The sequence below is a fragment of the Atractosteus spatula genome, chromosome 7, assembly GCF_055471065.1.
Source record: "Atractosteus spatula isolate fAtrSpa1 chromosome 7, fAtrSpa1.hap1, whole genome shotgun sequence".
Taxonomy (NCBI): Eukaryota; Metazoa; Chordata; class Actinopteri; order Semionotiformes; family Lepisosteidae; genus Atractosteus; species Atractosteus spatula.
Genome location: NC_142712.1, coordinates 57,646,796 through 57,672,278, shown reverse-complemented (window position 1 = coordinate 57,672,278; position 25,483 = coordinate 57,646,796). Strand labels below are relative to the sequence as shown.

At 36.9% G+C, this 25,483-nt stretch overlaps 1 protein-coding gene across 1 annotated transcript in view; it reads right to left on the bottom strand.

Moving 5' to 3' along the window:
• agbl1 (AGBL carboxypeptidase 1) overlaps positions 1-25,483 on the bottom strand; it is a 178,967-nt gene that overhangs the window by 8,205 nt on the left and 145,279 nt on the right. The gene's annotated exons all lie outside the window — the stretch shown is intronic.

Here is a 25,483-nt window from a genome sequence, read left to right as displayed (position 1 = left end):
CACTGACAGTGGAGATACAAGTACAGTAGTTGTTTTTTCTCAGCTGAGTGCATTCAGTTCAAGAACACAGTTTAAGACATCCATTCAGAGCTCAACATTTTCCTTTTCATTGCATCTTTCCAAATACTGTTTATTGTGAAAGGAATATGAGTTTTCTCTTCAGACAATTACACTTGCTTTTGGTAAAAACCTAGCTCCTTATGAGCACACTCCTCTGTACAACAAATCTGCCAGTTTCTTTTTTGAGTGTCTTTCCGGTCTAGCTGTTCTACCTGGACTTCAGGGACTCCTGTAGATGTTTTTGATTATTTTGCTCACCCTTTTTTGAGTTTAGTGCACACGGAACTAGTATGCTCATGAACACGGTGCCCTTGTGCGAATATAACAAGGTACCCCACAATGCAATCGCAAAGGATTTTTAATGCACAAAAAAGAAGACCTGCCCAGAATATGTACCTGTAAATAGACAGAAATATGTAGGAAAGAAGGGTCAAAGAGCAGTGTCTCAGGGGGCATGAATGTGAGGGTCAGCCTGAAGGAAGGAGGGCTTGTGGGTAGGTTTAACTTCGACAAGTATGTGCAAATATCATCAGAGACTGGTCCCTTGGGCTACAGATTGTTTGATTGAGGATTTATCTGTTCATGGACAATCTTTTCCTTTATATATGGCCTTTGTAATTCTAATCTTTTTCATCAACCTTGAAAATTTGGAATAAGAAAAAAAGATAACATGGTATTTGATGGCTGTTGTCATGACTTTAATGAAACTGAGATTCTCTTTCCACTATATTTTAAAAACAGAGCAGAAGTAAGAGCCTTATCATTTTAAATTGGGCGGAAATGGTGTGGCAGAACAATTCTAACTCAGCCGATTCACAAATTGTAGTTTTCAGATCCTTAGGCACTATCAAATGTGTGAAAATGAGATTCTTCCATCAACTTGGATCAGTTGTGATGCTGAAAGTGGTGGAGATAATGATTTATGAGGACAACATGTCTGTATGGATTAATTCTGAGGCTTTTTGTAGATAAACAGTCATGACCACGACTTATCTGCCCCACTTGAAAAGCTCATAATCATTTCAAACTTTTTCCCTCAACAACAAATTAGTGAAAAGAATAAGTGTGAAGAATATACAGCTGTGCTGCCTTCTGCAGAGACAGGCTCCAAAAAAAATGGGAATAGGAAAAACATGTATAGTGCACCATTGTTTCTCACTTGTCTTCTGTGGCCTTTTTTTAAAGTTTACACTTTATTGGAGTTTTCCCTTATGAGTGATCTTTAAATACTCCTGAAACTCATTATGATCCATAAATCACTTCTCAACTCCTAAACCCCATACCCTTTTGCTGTAGCAGAACAACTGAGGTCGTTTCTGAGATGAAATAAATAAAGGGTAAGGCTTTTCCTTTTGCAGGGCAGTTTCTGTGTTTCTATTTCCAGTTAATTCTGTGCTGTAATTTCTGTCGGCCTGTGTTATGCCTCTGTGTGTATGAAGTAGGGGCATGGCAGTATGTTTGTTAGTTTGCCAGGACAACTTTAGAAAGTAGGCCTTGGTCTCTGTAGATTGCTTCCTGCTAAATAAATAACAGTTCTATGAACATTTAAATATTTACAGGGGTCTCTCCATCTCTTGCCTTGTTCATGTAATATTTTCTATAGGAGCATGCTATTATTTTTCTGAGGAGATGTGTAATGGGCCAAATTTAAACTTGATAAGCACTTACCATAGTCTCTCATGACAAGCATTTGAAACCTGTGTCCATGATCATTCTGCCTAAAACCTAGGAAGTTTCCAGAAAACTGCACCAAGTAATTGATCTGCCATGTCAGATAAACAATTTTGGAAAAAATGCTCTGGTTCTCCTGAGAACAAGCATCAAAAGAGGTTTCCATGGTCTAAAGAGCATGAAACCTGGAGCACAGATGACTGAGAAATGTACTTTAGGCAGACAAAAGCAATAAAGCGGTTAGTAAACAGCCTGCAAATTAGGACTGATGACAGATTAAACCCTCAAATACCTTAAAAGGGCTAGCTGTATCACCATTCCTCTCAGTGCAGGTTTTTGATCATTCTTTTTGCAGGTTTTCCTGTAGCTCCGGGAGCTGTCTTATGTAGACCAGAGCTGATTACAGTGCTATCCTGTTTTTTTGAAGAGACACAACAGCTTTTCAAGTTCACACAGAACATTAAAATGACCTTTAACTTTGTCTCCAGTAGCGATTTGACACTTCCTTTTGAGTTGTAAAAAATGCCAAGAGTCACCTGGTGTTTTATGTCTATCATCTGACAACATTTCTAAATTCACATTTTGAAGTTGAGTGGGAGTTCTAGAGGTTGTGGTAATGTTTACTTCCTTTACTTTAATACTCAGTAGAATTTTCATGGATTTCGTGTTATTAATCACTTTTTCCTCTTTATTGACACACTTGCCACATGACAAGATATCTTTATTTTTTATATGACCAGAGCTCTTGCTCAATAAACAGTACAGTACATCCATTCTTTTTCTTTATTCCTTACTTCTATTAAAGCTGTTCCACATGATAGCAGAAGTTTTTACCACACATCACCATTCACCTAAGCAAATCAAAAATGTTTGAAGGCATAGAACTCTGTTTTTCATTACAGAATCAGCCAAGTTGCACTTAGTATGCTGTTGCTTTAACTAGGAGTACTGTGTCCTTCACACTATTGTAATAAGAAAGCTTGTATAATTAGTCTTCATTAGACAAGACTAATCATTTTGTCTGATTTCTGGCATTATCTGACCACGTCTTTTTATACCTTCTTGTAATTATTTACTAAATTAAAAAAAAATCCATTATTTTTGTCTCTGTAACTGTATTTTCTTCAACACAGTTAACTATTACAAGATGTCAAGCTGGAGGGTGGAAACACCATTATTCATCTGTAGGAGATGGGAAATTTCTGAATAATGATTTAAATTATTTCAAAAAGCTGCACTGACATGCCTGGAAAACTTTTGAACTCCAGCGCCGAAACATTGTGTCTGATTCCCTATTTTCGGAAGACAGGCGCTGACAGGGAATGGATTACAAGCAGCCAAATTGACTTTCTTTAATGGTCTCCTTAATTTTCTGAGCTCAATCAAGTAGATTGTGTATTGTCAGTTTGTAGAATCACTGATAGAGAATATACAGTAAGTGGTCTCCAAAAGCAAAACTCCTAATGATATCAATGGAGAAATAAAACAAAACCGTAAATGTCATTATCTAAAATCTTGTCCTTTTCCTCAAAGGTTTTAGCAGATAGAAGTAAAATCTGTTCTACTATAATATATGTCCTTTAAAATGTCTACTTTTATAACCACTGATGATGCTGTGTACAAAACTACACAGAATTCCTTATAGTTTTCTCTGGTTTGAACACAGCACAACTCAGTTTACTGCTCTTGAAACTTGTTTGTCATTAGACATACTGTATATAACCAGAGAAAGGAGATAAAATGGCATCTCTCTCAACCTTTATACAAGATTCATGGAGTTTACTGTTTATTTTGGACTAAGACTCAGAATGTTACCTTTTAAGAGCATAAAAAATTGATACCATTGCTGTAGATGAGCTCCCGGCAGAAAGCCGAGGCTGCCTTACAGAAAGGTTTTTAAATGATGAAAGAGGAGTGAATGCATGTTTTTGTTCATGCTGTGTTCCACTCGTCAATATATTTCTCAAAGCCTCTTATTAAAATCTTGGTATTTTCTGATCAGACACTGTCTTGCTTTCAGCTTTTCTGATATGATAATGAGCTTGATGGAAAACCGTCAGTGTCTGGGAAAGTACACTCCAGGAAATTAAGAAAACCACTTTCAAGTTCACCGGAAAGATACCAAGTGAACGGCGCTCCTTTTTTTCCCTCCTTTTTGACGTAAATTTAGTCAGAAGATGGATAATGGAGGAATTTTTTGTGTGTGAGCAGCAGTCACTCACACAATTTAATTACATTTAAATCTGGTGAAATTGCTTTTCGCTGCAGTCAGATCCACTATTACTGTCTATGTGTGAAAATATCGAGGGACTGCTCTGGCCTTTTACCAAAATACTAAATTAACTTCCGAAAGTGGTGCATATTGCCTGCTGAAAACACCTTTCCAAACCTGCGGACCCACCCCCACTCATGCACAGCTAGTACAACAACATTGTCAAGGGAACTGAACTGATTTAGCCATCTGAAATCAAACTCTATGTAAGGATAGAAAAACACAACTTCATTTAACAACATTTTTTAAAAATCATTGAAATCCAACTGTTTTTGTTATATGCATAAAGATTAAATTAGAAAACATTAGTTTAAGAAATATGAGGAAACGTTTGCGTGCTAAGACATTTTGCTGATCTAAAAACTCTTTTGATCAGAAAAGTCTATTTAATTATTTTTAACTAAACAAATATAATATTTCAGTTGTAAGAGGACCAGGGGAAGGGTCATTTATAACCGGTATTTCCAGAACAAAACACTTAATATACTTGATATAGACCTGAGCAAGATGGCCGCCAAGGCGAACCAGCTGACCCGCTTTTGGAAAAGGCCTATGCAGCGAAACAATGAGACACAGGTGAGCTACATCAGGAAACAAAATATAAATGCCCCAGAGGCGGTGAGCCAGTGTGGAAGCCCATAAGGTGAATGTGTTTTGGAGGAAGAAGAGGATTAGGATTGTGGTTGAAAGGATTAAAGAATAACGGACTACGGTTTATGGATTACGACTTGGTTACGGTACAGATTTGTGTGGACATACGGACTTTGGAATTTGGATTGTTTAAGGATACGGGAAATGGATTACGGATCAGAATTGGAAAACAAACGGACAAAGAAACGGAGAAGATCAGTGTGGTGTGAGTAACATCCCTTTTACACCTGCTTTCCCCCCGGTGAAACCACACAATATATAATCATATTTTCTTTAAATTAAAATAGTTTATATCGGTATAAAAGTTTTAATTCCATCAGTACTCGTGTAACCTTTTCAATAAATATTAAACTGTAACAGTACTACTACATTTTCCTCAACACTGAAGAAATTACTAGTCCATTATTACCCACTAAAAGTATAATCTTCATAGCTTGTGGTTTTCCCAGGGGTCAGTTTAGTCTCTCTCCTCATTATCAACTGGATTTAAGTTTTGCAATTTTTCCCCAGTGACCAGTCTTGAAGATTATAGCAAATATGAGAACTAAAATATACCACTCAATGGAGAAAATTCAACTTTTTTTATGGATCTAACAGAACCTAATACAACTAAATATGAGAGCTGCATTTTTGGCTCAGTTTATCATAAAAAGATGCAGCAATTAGTTTCCCTCCAACCTTCATGAATCCAGGCTTAGATGTGGACTTACTGCCAGTTGGCATTGCACAGAATTCTAAAAAAAGAAGTGCTCTACAGAGGTGTTGACACCATCGATAAAATAGAAAAGTCCTTAAACTCAGAAGCTGAGTATTCTTTAGCACAGTGGGGGAAAAAAAAGAATTGATTGAAGCATGCTTTTTGAATCCATACAAAGCAAATGAAGACCTATTCCTAAAACACGTTTAAAGTCGGAAAGCATCACAGTGTAAAAGCCAGTGCATTGTGTAAAGGGACATTCAATTTATAAACCACCTCAACTTAATACATCCAGATTCTTAACAAAATAAGTAGCCTATAACCCCATTGAACTGGCTTTTATCCTTCTCTGTTTAATAAAAAAATAGCAGGACACTGTGCTTAACCAGCCTTTTCCTCTCCTTACTTACTTGCAGAAAGAGGTACACTTGCAACATTTGCTAATGAATTTCAGCTGAGCAAAGTGACACTCCCTTTGTGGGAGATTTACAATAAATTAGCTTGTGTTTTGTGTGTGTTAATTAAGTGGTGTGAAACTCTGACAAGAACCCACTCAGTAGCTCTCTGATGCTTTCTGTCCTAAAGCCAGCTTCGCTTCCTCCACAAATTCTTCTCAGTGGTTTGCCGTTCTTTAGGTTGATGAGTAGCTATTCCTTTCCCAGGAGTTTTATATCTATCCTTCCATTTTCTAAACACTTTATCCATGGCTGGAGTCGGCTGTCGCCTATCTCGGCAAGCAATGGGCGCAAGGCCCACACAGGCTCCCAGTCCATCTCGGGGCACACACAGATACAGACATGCACACATTTACACCAGGGCCAAATGTTATAGAAGCCAATTAACCTTTGAACTGTGGTTGGGAAACCAGAGCCTCTGCAGAAAACCAATGTGAACACAGGGAAAAGAGACAAATTCTACACAGATAACACACCAGGAATTAAACCCAGGACCCCAGCATTGCACACCAAGCCACCCCTTTAAGTTTTCTGACACCATCTGTTTATGTCATCATTTGAATTTTTTTTATCAATGTTGACCTTTCACCAGTGATTGTGTAATTATTTCACTATCTTTATTTTTGTGCTATACATAGCTTTCATGATGGCTAAGCATTTTCTGTGGGCAGTTCTGGTCATTCAGCATGTTTTGCTTATAAATATTTCAAAATGAGGTTTTTCTTCATGGTAATCCAAATGCTGTGCTCTGTAATAAGCATAATATTAGCCAGAAGTAGCGGCACACACAGCAGGAAAGGAAGAGATGCTAGAGGCTACAGAGGCAGTGTGACTGAGTGGAAAATGTTTCCAAGCCTCTGGGAGGACTGAGAACAGAAATGAGCTGTGATGAAACTTCCTCTTCCTTGGTCAAACTATAATTTCATTCACCAATTGTGAGGAAGTATTCAAGGCAATGTCTCCACCGCTTCAAGTATAATTAGAAGTTACATATACAATCCCTTCTGAAAATATGACCCCCCTCCACCTGCATCTGATACAATATGTCACATGAATCCTGAGTGCTGAAAAGCTGTAGCAGATTCAGAATATTTCTCAGGGTGCAATTGTGTAAAAATTGTGACATTACAAGAAGCACAAAGCCTCTGCTGCATCAGCAGCAGATCTGGCCAACATGTCGGTTCAGATGACCTCAAGGACTTGCAGGTCTGGTACTGTATCTGGGCAAATGAAACAAGGGGAGTACAATGACCTGCTGCGTGATCACCTTTGTGTCACAATCGTCATTTTAGTTTCATTACCACGTTCACCTGCCCCTTGTTCCTCGTGTATTATTTAAACCTCGTGCCTCTGAAGCTCAGGGCTCTGCGTTGGAAGACGGATGCCCGGAGGCCCGCCTAGCATCAAGTCGCCCCATATCCGCGGCTGAACGGCGTCCTGACCAGCTGACTCCGGGGCACAGAACACCTGGCTTTGTCACTCTGTTTTTAACTTCCTTGTTCCTGTTCCTGCTTTTATTCATGTCTTGTCGTGGATGGATCACCTGGTATTGGATTTCGGACTGTGCCCTGATTTCCCTTTCGGACAGTTCTGGACTTGTTTGCCTGCGCTCCCACCTTGCACCTGGATCACTGTTGACACCGCCCCTGTTCGCCATTCCTCACCGTGTTTCCCTGTAGCCCTTCTCGTCACTTCGGATTATACCATCTGCACAGGGTCCTAAACTACGCACTTCACGGGAGTCTGGACCGGCTCCCGTTACACTTTGAACATCTTATGGAGTCAGTACCTTAATATTTTGTAGCTGCAATTGCTGTTAAAGGTGGAGTGACCGTCCATTAGGGTTATTCAGACTAATACCTTTGATACAGTAAGATAAAAATCCAAGAGTATGAGAAACTGTACAAAAGGAAAGGAAGTCATTTGTTTCGTCTTGTTTATTTATGTCATAATACTGTATCTCGATGTCCAAGAATTACATCAAGTCACTTCTTAAAGCATGTCATAAGTTGCTTCAGCAGTGTGAAGAACTATGGCCTTGTACTGTATTATCCCGTTGATTTTAAAGATGCTGGTACATACTGTATCCTTAAGGATTTCAACCCTTATATCATCTCCCTTAATGGGGAAAAAAAAAGAAACTGAATATGAATATTAATATTACTTGGGTACCCAAAACAAGCTTTCAAGCCATGTTTTAACAGCAGCAAGTTCATTAATATCCATATTAGGAATCAGATTATGAATAACAAGAAATTTGGATCAAGTTTAAAGAAAGCAACTCCCTGTTACAATAAATGAAAAATATGATCTGGAAGGCTACAAACATATAACAGGAAAATGAGTGGTGTGGTTCTGGTAGCAAAGTGGTTGTCTGTGTACAGAGCTGACTTACAGTAATTTGTCTGAGTTAATCTTGACATCAAAAGGATGTTTTACAGTTTTATAATTATGTACAAATGCAATCTTAATCAGATTATTTATGTTCCTCCTTCAGTGAACCCCAGCACAATCAAGCTTTGCAATCTACTGAGATAATACAACATTCCTTACTGTTTCCACAATGAGGAGAGAGCAAAAGGGGTGATCTTTCTCAAACATCGCCTTCTGACCTCTAGAATAACTAATCCAAGGTTATTACAATTTCTTCCAGCTTGCCTGATAATAAATGTTAACAGCCTGAATGCTAACAACCTCATTTCTCTCTTAGAAAAGGGGATTTAACTTACTGTAGCTTGTCTTTCTGGAAAAATAATAACAGTTATCACAGGCCTAGAGGGGAAATAAAGCAAAAAACATCACGATTTAATAGCCAGAGAAACTATTCATGACATTTTTAGCACCAGCACAAGGCTCTGTATGTGCGTGCACTGTCTGATCAGGTATAAAAGGTGAGTTCCTGATTGTTAACCTCTGACTGGACAGTTTTTTAGTCTGTATCCTCAACAAAACTGCTCTGAAGCTGATCTAAAGAATAATTAAGGAATCAACACAGTAATTTCTGACAAATTATAAAATAGCCTCTAATAATTAGGGGCAATGAGAGCTATGAGATGTGTGTACAGTAATAACAGCAATTAACTACAATAAGCCAATATTTCGTCTGACAAACATGGAACCTGGAATGACTCTCACGTATACACACCTTTGTGTTTCTTGGTATATTTTAAAATGTTAATTTGTAAAAACTAGTAAAACTGTCTTGGAGACACCAAACTGTCACCTTTCACAATCAACAACTGAATACACTATTTTTTAGGAATTTCTTCTCAATACTTCTGGTTGTTTTCTGCATTATTTTGTCTTGTCTTTATACATGTTTACACAAATACAAGTAGGTTATCTGCACCTCATGTTAAAATTTTAAACTGAGAGTAAAATATATTATGCTTTGATAATACATCAAATTCCATATTTTCAACTTAAAAAGTTGCAGACTTTTTCTGTTGTCATTAAAAACCTACCTGACTACATAACTTATACGGTACATACAGTACATGTAATGCTAAGAGCAATCATCAACATACAGTATGACTGTGTAAACTTGTCAACTCTATAAACTTCAAACATTGCATCAATTGCATCTTTTTTAAAATAAAATACAGAACCAAAGGTAACTTGCAATATAATCCACTTGTAAGGTTTGCATATCCTTGACCTGTTTTTTTAACATTTCCCTCATTTCTAGCTATCACTAATTGAAACAATTAATTATTGCAAACTATCATTAGAATGACAAAACCTAAACATTCTACCCACAGAGACAGCATGTTATGTCTCCAAGGTTAGGTCACTAATAAATGACCTATCAAGAAGGTTGTCCATTCATCACATACTGCAGTTATTTTTTCTTGATCTTAAATGTCTGTGCCTGTGTTACCTCATCGTTTTACTAAATGACATTTGATTACATGTCATTCTCTGTTTTAAAAAATATTTTTTTCAGCTTTGACTGTTCTGCTGATAGAGCTTTTAGTAATCTGTCCAACCTTTCAATCAAATCCAAAAATATATTTTCAGGTTTAGGCACAACAGTCTTCTATAAATAGGATAAACAAGGAGAAATGGAATAAATTAATGCAGAATATAGAAAGCTTTTGAAATCGGCTTTACAGCATGATCATCAGAAAGATAATTCATTTATTTACAAATTGGATCACTCTGTCAATAACTGTTTTTTTTATATTTGAACAATACCAGCACTTCATAAATCTACAGTATGAATGATACTGTATATCACACAGTACAGTATACCAAAGATCAACAGTCAAAGAAAAAGAAAATGTCCAGGTATTTTCTCATAAATTGTTCATTGAGAATATTCTCTGTAGTTCGTACTAGATCTTTTTTCTAGACTTTTGTACTTGAACAGATAAGCCATTACATTTGTGACAACAATTGGCTTTCTTTGTCATCCAAAATGACAGCCTGACCCATATTTAAGAAAACTCTAAACTGCCACACTAAATGACACGTCATTTAAAACAAAACATGTCAGAGGTCATACAAGCTTCATTTTTTGATGTGGTCTGCAATATATACAGTAGTTAGATGGTTTACATGAAATACAGTATGTCAATTTAAATAACTTTGAAGGCTGGGGGCTTTTCCGTTGAAGAATTTGGGAGCTTTTTTAATATGTATACAGGCATGAATATATACATACAGTACAAAATACCTATAAAATGTCTAATGACAATTCAGTCAAGAAAGACTAAAACTGTTTGTGTCCAACAGTAGCACAAACGCTGCTGGAATCTGTAGTAACTTTACAATAAAACTGCAATAGCTTTATTGGAAATTGAGTCTGCTACTAGATTGCAGAACAACACAGATTTTTTTTTTTACACCACTGAATATGGTTTTCATTTCTCTATATTAAATCTTCCATCATCTTTTCAGAAACTGTCCATAATCTTTGAACCAGCAGAATGAAATATAATTAAGATTCCAACTAAAATTAAACTGAGCTCTTTCACCGAAATCATCCATGGTGATTGCAAGCATTTATTGATTATTCTGAGCTACCCACCCCTGAGCTTAAATGATTTTTAAATGGGTTATTAGCTGCCAATAAAAAAGAAACTCAATTAAAATAGTGGGAAAAAATGTATTACCCCTTCCATGGATGAATGGCTGCTTTCTTTTTCATGACAGACGAGCCTGGAGAGATTAGCTTGTAAGTTAAGAGAGATTTTATATAACTGAGCTACTGTACAGTGCAGCAGTATATTCAATGGCACAAGAACTGTGCACGTATTTTGCAAGTTACAGTATATTAAGTTGAGATGTATTAAATGTGCACTGTTCTAACCTAATTCGTGAAAGCCATTTCTATTTCACAATCAATATGTTTGAACAATACAATTATAAACCAATATGCATTTCTGTGTATTTCAGCATTACTTCTTTCAAGCTTAATTTCATTGGCTATCAGAAGCTAAGCAAGACTAGACTATGTCAGCACATGGAGTCATCTTATACTGCAAAGGAACAAGTAATAGGTTTATTCCATGCTGAAAAGAAAGAAAACACAACGTTTCGACCGTGGAGCCTTTTCAGTATGGAATAAACCTATTACTTGTTCCTTTGCAGCCTATGCATGCTGACGCAGCTCCCCACCTGAACTATCATGTACTGTATACAATACCTTAAATACAAGGTTGCTGCTGGAAGTGGTATTTGTCGACCAGCAAGCAGCTCTCTACCTTGCTGACCAGAGATTCCAGAAAGTGCTGTGTGTGTGGAATAAAGCAGGGGTGGCCAACCAGGGCTTAAGGAAACCACAACAGATTTTCCAGATTATTCTTAAATCATTATTGCCTACACTCATTCATTTTAACCCCTAGTGTACCTAAACTTAATTTACCAATCTAAATGATGAAATATAAAAGGGAAAGAAAAATGGTCTGTTTTGTCCAACGACCCTATTTTTAACAATAAGAGGTAGTATGAGGGGAACCCTTTACCTATTATTATTATTTGGGGACCCCCATTTTGTCACTAGTGTCTTATTCATCCGAAGATCTCATCCAGTTGTTTCCTGATGGTTCTCAGTACACTGATTTCCTCTTGTAACTGCCAGTCACACCGTAACATTCTCATTACACTACTGAACACAACAAGATCCAGTGGGTCATTTTTCAACGCCTTTCAGGAGTTATTCAGGATTTAGGATATAGCATTTAGGATGAAAATTTCAGAAATGTCCTAAAATCTATATAATTTTAGTAATCTAATATTTTTTATTTTTCTAAAAAAATCTAAATAAATACTCCAATTATGACAATACAAGCATTCAATCAAAAAAAAACTTAGTACAGTACATCATAATATACTCTCTGGTCTGTTTATTGCACCAGAAACACAACTGGCTATAAAGGAGATTGGATAAAATATAAGAAATGTAAAACTGAAAGGCTGAAAAAAATGGCATCTGTAATTACTGTACAGAACAAGAAATGACAGACATTCTTTCTCAGCCTTATAAAACAAGTGTCCTCAAATTGCTATTGAACATTGGGAGTATTTAAAACCTGCTTTTCCTAATGTTGCCTATCGGTAAAAATGTGCTGGTATGCAGCATTAGAAGACCTAACAAGAATATAACCCATCCAGTAATGTCCTTTTCCATCTTCTGTTATTTCTTTTCCTAAACCCCAGTGTTTTATTCCGTCTGGTAGAATTGTCACTGTGTGAAACAATAATTAAGACTTTCTGCTCAATCTGAAACATGAGCTTGCAAATTACAGTAATATTTTAGAAATATATGACTGTATAATACAGGAACAACATGAAAACATTTTATACCTTGATATAACCATGAGATTCCTTTTTTAGGGATCATCATGGTTTTGACATTTGACAGTCAGTGCATAATGAATCTTCTAGGCAGATGAGATCAGGATCATTAGCTTTTGTTGTTAAAGGGAAATGGGTCGTCATACCACAGTACCATAGAATAGCCATGTGGCTGGTAGAGATGGTCACACTGATAATGTTATTGGTTTTGTCCAGGGTTAACATTAGTCATATTAAGGAGTTTTTCATCAATAAGCATTTATCAAACTACCATAAGAACACAGGAATAGCTACAAATGAGAGGAAGCTATTCAGCCTATCTTAAATCTTCTGGCAGTTTGTAGCTTATAAGGTTGGAAAGCGAAGACTGGAATACAGAGATGAATATGGAAAACGAAAAAAAAAGTGCCTGAAACTGTTTTTTTAATGTATGCACAGGTCTGATTTGGAAATTGTGAGAGACAGATATAAAAGGTCTCTGTAAGATCTCTGAATTTTAATCAAAAGCAAATTTATACTGAGATAAAAAAGAGGCTTCATTGTCACAGAATAGACATACTGTACTGTACGATAATTTTTTGTCAGACTTAGAGTATATTTTTTATGAACTTCAAAATTTGGTGATGGATGTCTACAAATATTTATTTACTGTAAAACCAGCTGCTTTTCAAAATCTAATTTTTATGTTAATGTTTTAATACATACAAGAATCCAGATCCATTTGGTTTTAATATCATGCCTTATGACTATACATTATGCTTTGTAAGTACATTATTATTATCAGCATCTGCTAAATTATGCATTCCAATTTTATGTCAAAAAGAGCCATTCAGTGTATTGTAAATCTGCCAGCTGTGAATATTTTTAATATGACATTGAAGTCACATGCAGTATGATTCCATGTTTGAGATTTTACACCCTAAATATTATATCATTTGCCATAAGCAAACGGAATACAAAATCCTTTTCTAGGGTCGTGACATCGTCTATAGTTGGTGCCTATAGTGAGAAACTGGAACACAGCTTTGGAGGAGAATGTGGACAGTCCTCATTCCTTTCATACTGGCACATCATACTTGACAACACAATGTTGAAGGTACAGAGCTATAGTAGTAATGTTGTTGATTAACAACAATTTGTTGTTGGGATGCATATAAATAAATATTCCAAATTCTAAAATATCTTAATGCCCTTTGTAGCAATAAGGCATATTATTTCACTAAGAATTATGTGTTATTAAGATTTCTAATAACCTTCTGTGCCTTGAGCATGCAGACTGGTCTTTTTGTGTAAGTGCAAAGGAACATGGCTAACAGGCTTCTCTGATAACACACATCATAAAGCTGAGCCACTGTATCTACTGTATAGTGCATATGTGCTTGAATTTGTAGTCTGTTTCTCGCCAAGACAATGGTCCAAAGTCGGTGTTAATCACCCAAAGGGAGATACATCAATAGGGGAACTGCAAGATGGATAGCAGGAATATACTTAATAACATCCAGACATATCACCAACCGTAATGTCACACCTTAAAATCTAGTATCCAACTCATTTTTCTTTGGTTAACTCGCTGGCACCTCTTCTCTCTCCAACTGGCAATCTAACTTTTCTAAACACCTGACTGCAAGCAGTCTGAGAGTGAATCAGTAAATATACAGAATTTTGCTCCACATATTCTTTGTGCAAAAAAGAAGAATGCTTGTCTTCACGAACCCACTGTTAGTTTAGCCTTATTAACAAAGTAACCCAGTTGGACTTTGTCTTAGTTCTTTTCGTCGACATACTGGACATCAGCACCAAATTAAGCTCCAAGCTATAGCCTGGATGAACTGAGTTCTTTGTGTGTCTACCATGTGGCCGGATCCAAGAAGACAACTGTCCTCACTCTGGAACAGGATACTCCTTGGACAGAGCAGGCAGCTACCATCTCGGACCATGGCCAACCCAGTCCAGCTCTGTCTTCTCGGTGGGAACTTTGAACTCAATGGAAGTTTAGCCAATGGATCTTTGAGTAAAACTTCTTTATTCATGTAATAATTCTTGAGAATTAAACTTTTAATCCACGGGTGTTTGATATTTAGTTCATGATAGTAAATATATATCTGAGAATATGAATGTGATGTAATTATGTGAGATATTATACAATATATAATAAAATCTACGAGGGTACACCATAACGCATGTTAAAGTCAATGTATTTTTAACTCTTCTCCTTGTAATTCAGGAAATTCCTTGCATTCTGGACAGTTGTATCACAGCAGATCCTTTACAGCAGATATATTCTATTAAGTTTGTTGTTTTGCTTGTTTTTGGAGTTATATAAATAAATATAGAATCCATGTGCGAGACTGTAAAATAATACATTTGATTGATACCTAAAAGTCATCAAGCACTCTCCCAATTTGCTGTTCTAATTTCAAATTGTTATAGTAAATCAAAATCCTCATGTCAGTGTGTCATCTATTGTAACAATGTGGGAGTGGGCGGAGCCGGGGCGAGCACCGGTATAAGTTGACGCCCTAACTGAAGGGAGGAAGCACCGGTGTGAGTTTAGTGAAAACCGAAAATAACACAAAAAAGGGAAAAAACAAGAACAAAAAAGGAAGAAGAAAAATGCCCTGCTGTGCACCGAAACATCCAGGCTGGGGATAAGAACCACTTAGCACAGCGGTTAGAGACTGAACTTTCCCTATTTGATGGAGTCCAGTCTGAAACAGGAGGGAGCTCAAGGCCAAAACAAAATAAAAACTGAACGTGTGAAAAGGGTCAGCCTGCCCCGGTAGAGATGCATGATGGGACAGGCAAAAAGAAAAAGAAAATAAAAGTGCCGATAAAACGGCAGCCTCACGCTCAGCCACACTACCCTCCAGGGCTGCCGGTGGAAGCTCCTCCCCTTCTGGGGGTCGTCCTGCTCGGCACTTCAGAGGGTGTTAAGTATATTTTTAAAGCGTCCTCACAGCTGTGGCTCGTCCTTAATCAGCCAGTACAGCTGTGGCTGAGACAACGTTTCGCTTCGCCCTTCATCCACACTGAACACGCTCCTGAGTAATGCCACACTATTTTCTAACCATTTCTTCCAATTCAGGATTGCTGGGCAGCCGGATCGTGTCCCAACAAGTAATGAGTGCAAGGCAGGGTACATCCTTGAAGGGATGCCAGTCCACCACAGAGCACATACAGACACTAACACACTTACACCAGGGCCACTATTCACAGAAGCCAATTAGTATGTCTACCCCTTAGTATGTCTTTGGACTGTGGGAGGAGCCCACTAGGAAACTAGAACTGGAGCACCACGAGGAAACCTACATGAGCTTGTGGAGAACACACTCCACACCACACAGACGGCACCGCAGGTCCACAATTGAACCCAGGGCCTCAGAGCTGCGAGGCAGCAATGCTAACCACTGTGCCACCATGCCAACCAAAATATTTTAATATAAAGTACAATAATATACAAGATTATACAACATATTGAAATGTGTCTATGCAATATTATAATTAATAAATCAATTAAACATTATAATACTGAAACAAACTTTCTGCCCATCCCTGTGTTTTCTGTACTGTTCTACACTTGAGACCAGAGAATATCTATTTTCAGGGTAAGGCACAATACATTTACTTACTCAACTAAGCTGCTTACCACTTTAAATAGTCATAATAAAAGAATACAAATTGGAGTTCCACAAATCATTTAATTTGCAGATTAAAAGCAACAAGCTGCGTCTAGCTTGTCAGATTTGGAGTGTGCGTGTCGCTGTGACGGCAGGAGACAGTGTTTTAATCAGACCCCCCCTGGGAGACTAGAGCGTCTGCACAGGGTAAGCCAGTCTTGTTTACAATGGATGCTCTCAGAAACCATTACAGATACTTGAAAAAGAACTGCCACTGTACTTTCTGAAAATGGATTAAAATCAATACTGAGGATATTTTAAAGTACTGTGTTTACAAACATGATACCATATAACTTGGTTTAAAAATGACACATGCTTTTTTAGAATGCTCTTTAGTGCTGTGGTATACAAATCCTAAACCTCCTACTTCCTTGAGAAATAATGTAGTGAGCATCAAGAGAAATGGACCATTTTATTTATTCATGCATATTTTAAGAAAGTCAAAGTATACCAATTCCGAATATTTATTAAATGTTTAGGGTGCCATTTTGTATAATTGATCATCTTTGACTAACTGAAACACACTCAAGTGATTTTGTTGCACAAGCAATAAATCATATCATTAGTAAAAGAGTTATTTAAGCATAGGTGAGATGATATCATATGTTAAATGTCAGGACTTTGAAAATCAATAAAAGAAAAAAGCAGAAATATTCCAACATGCAATGTCATTTTAAGAAAACATTCATGTTACTGGTATGTTGGATTAACACCTCAGGTGGTCTCTCCAGCAGTGGAGCCAAGTCCTCTTTAGTGATGAATCAAGGTATTATGTCAATCAAACAGGACATCAGTGAGTACAGCACAGATGTACAGGGTGACATGCTAATGCAATGTGTGATGGTCTGAGCCACTACAGAAATCAATCCATTGCTTATTCAAAGAAGCCTTTAAAACTGAGAAAAGGAGTTGAAGACTAATGAAAACAGGCTCACAACAAACCTTTTGAAAAGTTTCCACCAAGGGAATATGACATACAGTACATAGATCACCTGTTTCTTCAGTACACACACAGTTCAGAGAACTCTAGACAATAATGATTCTGTTCATAACTGTTATGCAATGAGCACAGGTTCATTACTGTACTGAAATACAAATGACACAGTAATGGATGCAGTTCAGCCTGTGTAGTATCTCAGAACTTCACATGCTCTCAATTTTGCTGTAGCTATAAAAACGGGATGAGGTGAAGAGGGGCCGTGATTTAATTATGAGATATTGCAGTAGAGCGTGTGTTGTTAAAAACATGCATCTACTGTAATTCCTAGCCATTTACTACGATGAAAGGTGCAGAATATGGGGAATATTGTATGCAAATACAGGGAGTGAAATAATAGTTTGCTCTTTACACACTCACTGTTAGTTTCATTGCAGCCTGAAGTTAAAGGGCTTTCACTTGAAGAATAGGATGGGATCATACAGTACATAGGCTGCACATCAACTATTAGAAAACCTTGTGGAATGCAGGGCCATGTCAATCCTTTTCTCACTTCTTGGCAGGGTTTCTTAACAGTCTGGGCTGGAGAGTACGCAATATTACTTGCCCAAAGCAGTGTTTCCATTTCCGCTTTGTGCTTTGATCAAGAGCTCTCAAAATAAAAATGTACTTGAAAATGTCTTTTCAAATGGATCAGTAGCTGTTCTTTGTTTTTTTTAAGCAGTGTGATTAAAATCCTCACTTCTTGTCTGAAAGTAATGTGTTGGAAAGACTTGTCATGACTGTGAGACCAAAATGCAGCATCTGGAAAGCTTGGAAATAATTGGTAGACACTAAAGATAAAAGGCTGTTTCTGATTAAGGGAGTGTGAGTGTGACACTATCACGTGGAAACACAGAAGAATTCAATGCATCAGGATTTAAGGTTCACCAATTTGTTAAAGATCAATTACAATTCCCTTGATTAACTTTTTTGTCTCTCTTCTTTGTTTGAAACTGTCACTAGTTTGTTAAAGGTTTTCCCTATGAACTGCCTTGAATGCAAGGCAGTTAAAACTATAAGAAGCAAAATTCTGCTTCACTTTATATGCAGTTACTTCAATGCTGTTTTCTTCTAATGTTAGTGTAATTAAAACCAATACAGTCATATTTAATCTCAATTCAAGCAATATCACTAAACACCAAAATGCCAATAGGGCTACTTTTTTGTTGTACAAATATTAGACATACTATATATGCATGGTTTAAAAAACAGTTTATTAACAAAAAAGTAAAACATGGACAAATGTTATTTGTCTGCAAGTGATTTCCAGCTATTTTAAACTGTGCATCAATTAATGTACCAGTAAAAACTATGCTGTGTTTGACTCCTCTGTCTAAGTAGTGGGACAGAAAAACAAAATTAAAAATGCAGCATGGAGATAAACACTTAAACACTTTTGTGCTGACAGAAGCATGTGTGTGGCATGTACTGTGCCTTAGACCTATTCAGAAGAATGATGTACTCCTAGACATCCAACCAAACTCTTAACAGTACACACATCAGACTGTAGTCCTCAAACCAACCACTTTGAGGTTGATTGTAAAGTACTCTTATTTTACAATCAAACATATTTTGGTCTGTGTTTGTTTTTAAAATTTGCCTGCCATCAGTCCTTTGCAAAGTATAGAGCTTGTGTAAGACAGAGGTGAGCATTCTAGTCCATTTAAAGCTTCAAAACTGACAACAAAACCCAACAACACAATTACCATGGAACTGAAAAAACAAGTATGTTGAATGCTTTTTAGTAACCTTTTTGTGGTCACCTTTTTTTAAATGCCTCTAGCTTAAGTAAAATGGAAGGTTTATTTTGGGAGGATCTTTGGGGCTATTCTATCTATGCCTTGCACTGGGCCCTTGAGCAAGGTTTCCCAACACCTGCTTAAGCATTGTAATGAATGCTTTGTATCTAAAGTAACACTGAGCAAGAGAAAAATGAATTAACTGTGGCTTAAAAGCAAATTAGGTTGATCTGCTGAGGAACCACTACAGCTTTCAGGAATGCAAATACTTTGGAAGTCAAAATACAACTCATCAGCTTTACTGCTACTTTATTTAGAAATACTACTGTATCTTTATGTGAGAGGTTTCCAACTTTCAATTAGCCAAATTACCAATCAAGGCCCTTGCTTGTATACTGTAAGTGTGATGAAATAATAGTTCAGGTGGGTAGCTGCGAAGAAGGCTACACAACTGAAACGTTGTGTTTTCTTTCTTCTCTTTTCAGCATGGAATAAACCTGTTACTTGTTCCTTTGATGGAATAATATTCTGTATGAGGTGTGCTTGGGAGTCAAGCTCTTAAGTTACAGTATATTTGTAAAATAAATGGCAGTACATGTTTCAGTCTCAGTCATCCTCAGGCAAATCAATTTTGATCTGATCATTACTGATCGGAGTCAGTGGGCAGGATGGATGCTCTTTCAGTTTCACTCTCAATCTGCCTGATGGTTAGTGAATGTGGCTCCACAGGATACCTAGGGACATAAAGGACTGCTCAGCACAGGCCAACAGGGCTGAGACTGCCAGCCGAATTGCAAGGCACTAGTCTGAAGAGCAATTAGTCTATACAAAGACTGTATGCACCTTGTAAAGCTCGCTGCAGTATGTATGTGTGAATACTGCAGACCTGTCCTCAAGTGGAATTTGATCATGATTGCCCACAGGCACCAACAGTCTCAGAGTCACATGGCATCCCTCCTCCCTCTGTGCCAAGTGTCCAGGTCATCTGCTCAGAGAGACTGCAACACTAACTAGGTCCAAAGGGAGTGATGTCAACGTTACTGCTGTTTCAGTGCCACCATTACATCTGGGTAGTGAGTCCAGATGCTGTGATTAAATTACAGTGAAATTATACCAACAAATATACCATAACTACATTAGTACATAAATTGTGTGTTTATTTATCTTAATTATTTTATCCATGTGATTATTATTTGTATCTATATCTTTATCGTGTTGCCTTTATCTCTTTGAATACAGGGTCAATACAGGTTATTCTGTATAACAAAGACAAGAAGTGTCAGGAAAAAGCTGGAAAGCCATGCTGTTGAAGGTAATTCTGAACAGAAACAACTAGACAATAAACTGTGGGTCAATCAGCTCATACAGCAGTAACCCAACATGCAAGATGCACTAATTGGTCTCCTCCAGTTTATTTTCTTAAATACTTAAGGATGGTAAATATTAGGAGTATGAAATGAAAGTACTTATCTTGATATATGTGTTTGAGTGGTTATAAAAACATGGTTATTTGAGTACTGCATACATGTACAGTACACACACACAAAATGACTTTAAAATGTCCTGATTAGAAGACTTCTGTTGACAAGTAGTGCTTTTTCACCTACCTGCATGAGCCTATGTAAAAATGTTTTACAACTGACTTCACACATTTTGCAAGCCTGAATAGAGACTCCATCCAACACTAAAATGCACTCAAATCTGTAACACACTTGTGCTCAGCTTGATCCTTAAACTGTCTGCAAGACTTACAAATGCAATAGATCTCTGGACCCCAGAGTTTCTGCTCCACTGAACTTGATTAAAACAGCAGTTTTGTAAATATCTTATGAGTTTTGGCTCCTTTGTTAAAATAAATGTGTACAAAATATGAAGCTCTGCCTTGCGGAGCTGAATGAAATATTTTCTCACTTGTTTGAGGCGGGGTGATTTGGTGTAGAGAGAAAGCAAACATGTCTGGCAACATTAAAGGAAAGATTTCACGAAACAGAAACATCATTAGCCATTTCAAGTGAATACAAATAGAACCAGACAGCCTCTCAATCACAAACTGTCTATTCCAAAAGGGTCTTGCCAAAAAGTTGTATACACTTCTGCTGATAATGCAATTACATCTTGGATTAGTATAGCTATTGCCTCTACACTATCGCTGACAAGTAGGTGTATTGGAAATGCTGTAATTTGTACAATGGTAATACTTATTTTAACAGTAGTGGAATTAAAAAGTCCAGAATTCTATCATTCATCCATGTTATTTTTCAAGATCCATACAGGTTGACTGATGGACTGAATTTCAACTTGTCAGACTTATCTGCCCTTTTAATCAACTTATTTTTCAAAACTCATATTTCTTAATTATGAACATAGTGACACAATATATTGTTTATGTTTGTGATTTATGGGTGAATGTATAGACTTTGAGACAAATTTGAAATTGTGTGGAACGTGTCATGAAAAGACCATCACTGTAATAAAATTAATAATCATGGTCTTGTGTTGTCCTACGATTTAAATTGCAAAAGCATTAATCTATTACATTCCTTTTCTTGAGCATTGTAGGGGCTTCAAAAAAGGACAGCGCACACACAGTATCTGAAAGTGTCTCTCTTCATGCTGCTACTGTATATAAAAGAGGACAAGGCTTTCTGATATTTTTATCAGGCCAGTGAATAAAAAATTAAAAATGAAAACAGGACAGAAGGATGGATAAATAGCTAGGTCAGCAGAATACATGTGTTAATTTTGAATAACGTCTTTGAAATAAGAAGAATAAGAAATAAATAATTGAATGATATTATTTATTCCTTTCATGACACTGCATCTCAAGGTGCATTCTAATGGAAGGATAGAGACAGGTACTGTATACACAAATGAATACAGTAAATCATACAAAATTAAAAGTTACACTATAAAATTGAATTTTAAGGCAGGGCATGAAAGTGCTGACTGATTTGCAAAATCTATTATGGGCTGGGAGATCATTCTGGTTTCAGTGAAGATTTGAGCTCGACTTAAGGTTGATGTTTCAAAAACAAATTCATCTTAAATAAACCTGATTGCTCTATTTTTGCATTTTAAAAACACCCTATTCCATTTTTTTTGTTACGTGTGTTTGCATAAATGTACTTTACAAATTAAAACTTGTTTACGAGCAGTGACCATAGCAGAATTTGAAATTAGGATTTTTATACAGTGTTTAATTCTCAAAAAGAAGCAATTACATGGATTGGATTGAGAGGTGAACATTTCACAATGGCAAAGTTCCCTGCATCTGTAGGCTATGAAAAAAGAAGAGTGCAGAGGTGGCGTGGGTCTGCATCATGCAGACAGTGAGCTGGCTGGAAAGGGGAGGCAGTATTCATCTGCTGACAGCCGCTGTGTTGGCTGTCAGAGAGACTGATCAGAATGCCACTTCAATGCAGGCAGAAGACATCTAGACATGTAAACCTCAGCACTTGTTATCCTGCACAACAGAAAACATGAAGGCCTTTCATAAACTGTGGGGGAGTTGGTTATTTTTAAAGCAACGGAGTCTTTGCTTTCTGGAATACTGCAGATTCATGAATACAAAAAAAAACAAAAACACTTGCATATGCGTCAGTGTTGTTTTTTCCTTTATAAGCAGGGATTCTTTTTCATTTTTTGACGGTGAAGTCTACTAACCTCTAATGTATGCACAATAAACTGAATACCTAGTAACAATTAACTTCCTTTCTCTGGATTTTGTCTACAAATATTGAGCTTTCATCTCACATTTTAGGACAAAGGACACCCATAGGCATAACATTTTAGATTCATCCCTTACAGTGGTAATATTAAGGTCAGATCATTATCTGCCCATTGGTAAGAGCATAGGAAAGGTTTCAGATGAGAGGAGCCGTCTAGCTCGTTTGGTAGTTATAGTAGTAGCTAATTGAGCTGAGGGTCAATCCAAACAACATTTTCATAAAAAGAACATTCTATTCTAATTGAAGAATCTCATCCAGGTGTTTCTTGAAAGAGTACAGGGTTTCATCTTCAACAACATTCTCTGTACAGTACAGTATAATAGCTTGATACTCCAGCATGATAGTTTGTTCCACACTCCCACAGTCCTCTTCCATACAACCACGACTCATAAAAATAGGGAGAGAACCCTTACTTTTGAGCAAAATTCTAAGAAATCTGTAGTCATAAATAATCTATCCTCCAACAACTTTTGCAGATGACACGTAAGCCTGTTTTCTCACAGACTCAAGGGCCAAACTGACAGTTTATTAGAGTTGCACATCTAAATCAATATACAGTAAGAACAACGTTTGTTCTGAATTGGATTGGTACACTGATGTGTGATTCATATCCACTCATGACAACCGTATGCATACTTTAAGAGTGTTAGAAGGGATGAAAACCAGATGAAGCCATCCAATTACAATTCCTGTAATTCATGTGTGTCCTGTCCTAAATTAATTCCCTTTAAGTTTCTAGGTGTGACTCCATATCCTTGCTTTACTATACTTTAGAGAGTAGGCTTTCCACAAACCTCCACAAACCTATTTTATTTATTTGAATTGCAGCCTACTGCAGCATAAAAAAGGATGAAAGCTTCAACTCTGTTTTATGTTGCCCTTCTTTGATCTGAGAGTTCATTACAGTAATTTTGCAAAGCCCCTGAAAACATAAGGTCAAAGAGCTTGTGATAAAGGAATCCACTGTGGTCACTTCTCATAAACAAAATCTGGAAACCCACCTTTAACAAGCCTGTAAAACATTTTGTTTACAGCTTTTACGAAATAATTTATTGCATTAAATATTTGGAAACAAGAGCTTCAGAAGAGGGAATGTTTTTTTTTTGTGACAGATGATACAATCCTTGGTGCTCATGTAGGATTATAAGCAAAAAATGGTTTGACCACTTAAAAGACGGCAGGCATTCTTTATCATAATGTACAATTCATACATAATCCACACATTTTATCAAGGCCTATAGAACTTCTAATGATATATTTCATTTTACCTGGCATCCCAGGAGCTAAAATCAATGCATTGATTTACAGTGAAGGTAGAGGACTAGGCAATGATTTTCATTATGATGAATGAGTGTTTTGTTACATAATTGTTCCAAATACTATACTGTGTATGGATATATGAATAACACTATAAGCTTCAGAAGAAAATAATCTATTTCAAACAATGCTTTACCAAAACTAAAACATGTTTATTGAGCAGTGCAGTAAATGCAGTAGAGTTAGTTACTCCAGCTGCAAACAAAAGGTTTAAGTACTGTATGTGTTTTGTATTCAAGCTTGCTGAAAGCACTCTTTTATTTTCAATTACCATTTGATTGGTTTCTCTGGCAGAAATCATTGCAGAATGTAAAAATGTATTTCAGAAGTCACACTGATTAGTAGGTTATACAGAAAAAATACTGGACTGTGTTCTGTGTTGGGATTATATAATACTCTAGGCAAATACTCTACTTCACTGCAGGGACAAAAAGGAACCTGGATATGACATCTTTATGAAAATATGAGGTACCAATTCAAATACATGCAAAGGGGATCTAAAAAAATTAAATTAACAGAACAGTTTAGACAATTATATGTGATGAGACTAGCCTAAAAATATTCTGCAATCTATAGCTCTTGTAAGAAAGTTGAGGAACTGGAAATTTCTAGAAACTTTCTACCTTCAATGTTGCTTTTAAAACATGAGGTGTCTCCAATTCCATTACAATTGCACAGATTTCACAGGGGAGCAGTGTATCTCAGTATACCAGGCATGACGGAGAACCAAGGTCAGGCAGGCTCTCATCACAACCCATAGCTTGTGTACAACTGAAGTTTCAGAGGCACAAGATACTGTACTATTTTTGCAAAAGGTTTAAAAAGTTATGTCATGTACAGTAAAAGTCAGAAACTACAAAATCAAATTAGTAATCTGTCTCCCTGACCATCACATATTTCCATAAGATCAGCCGAAGAAACAAGGAGTCATACTGATAAAAGTACAGTATGAGCAGAGAATCTGTTTCAGGTGCCTCTGAGCACCCTACATCACCTCTCACACAAGCTGCAGTTAAGCCAAAAAATTAAAATGTCACTCCCCCTGATGAGGGAGACTTTAATGTTCTTAACAGCAAAATCAGTGTAACAGTTCAGTTCAGTTTTTTTTGTTTCACAGATGTATCATGCTTCCTTTTCTCTGAGTTTCAATGTTTCAGTGTTTTGAAATGTTATACGCCATTCCCATCCAGTTCTTCAAGCAGCATGAGATTGTGATGAAAGCAATGGCTTGTAGAATTGAACAGCACATTTCACTTGTTAATTAAGATACCGATGATTGTTCTAGCCAGGTTAGATCATAGAAGTCTGTCTCCTGCCCCTCAAGACAAGCAGGCATTGTCTACCACTGAGTCTATCTATGAAGTGGGCTTTCCAGTATTTTAGCCACTGACCATATTATAGCTCACTTTGCTTCGACCACCTGAGTAAACTTAGCG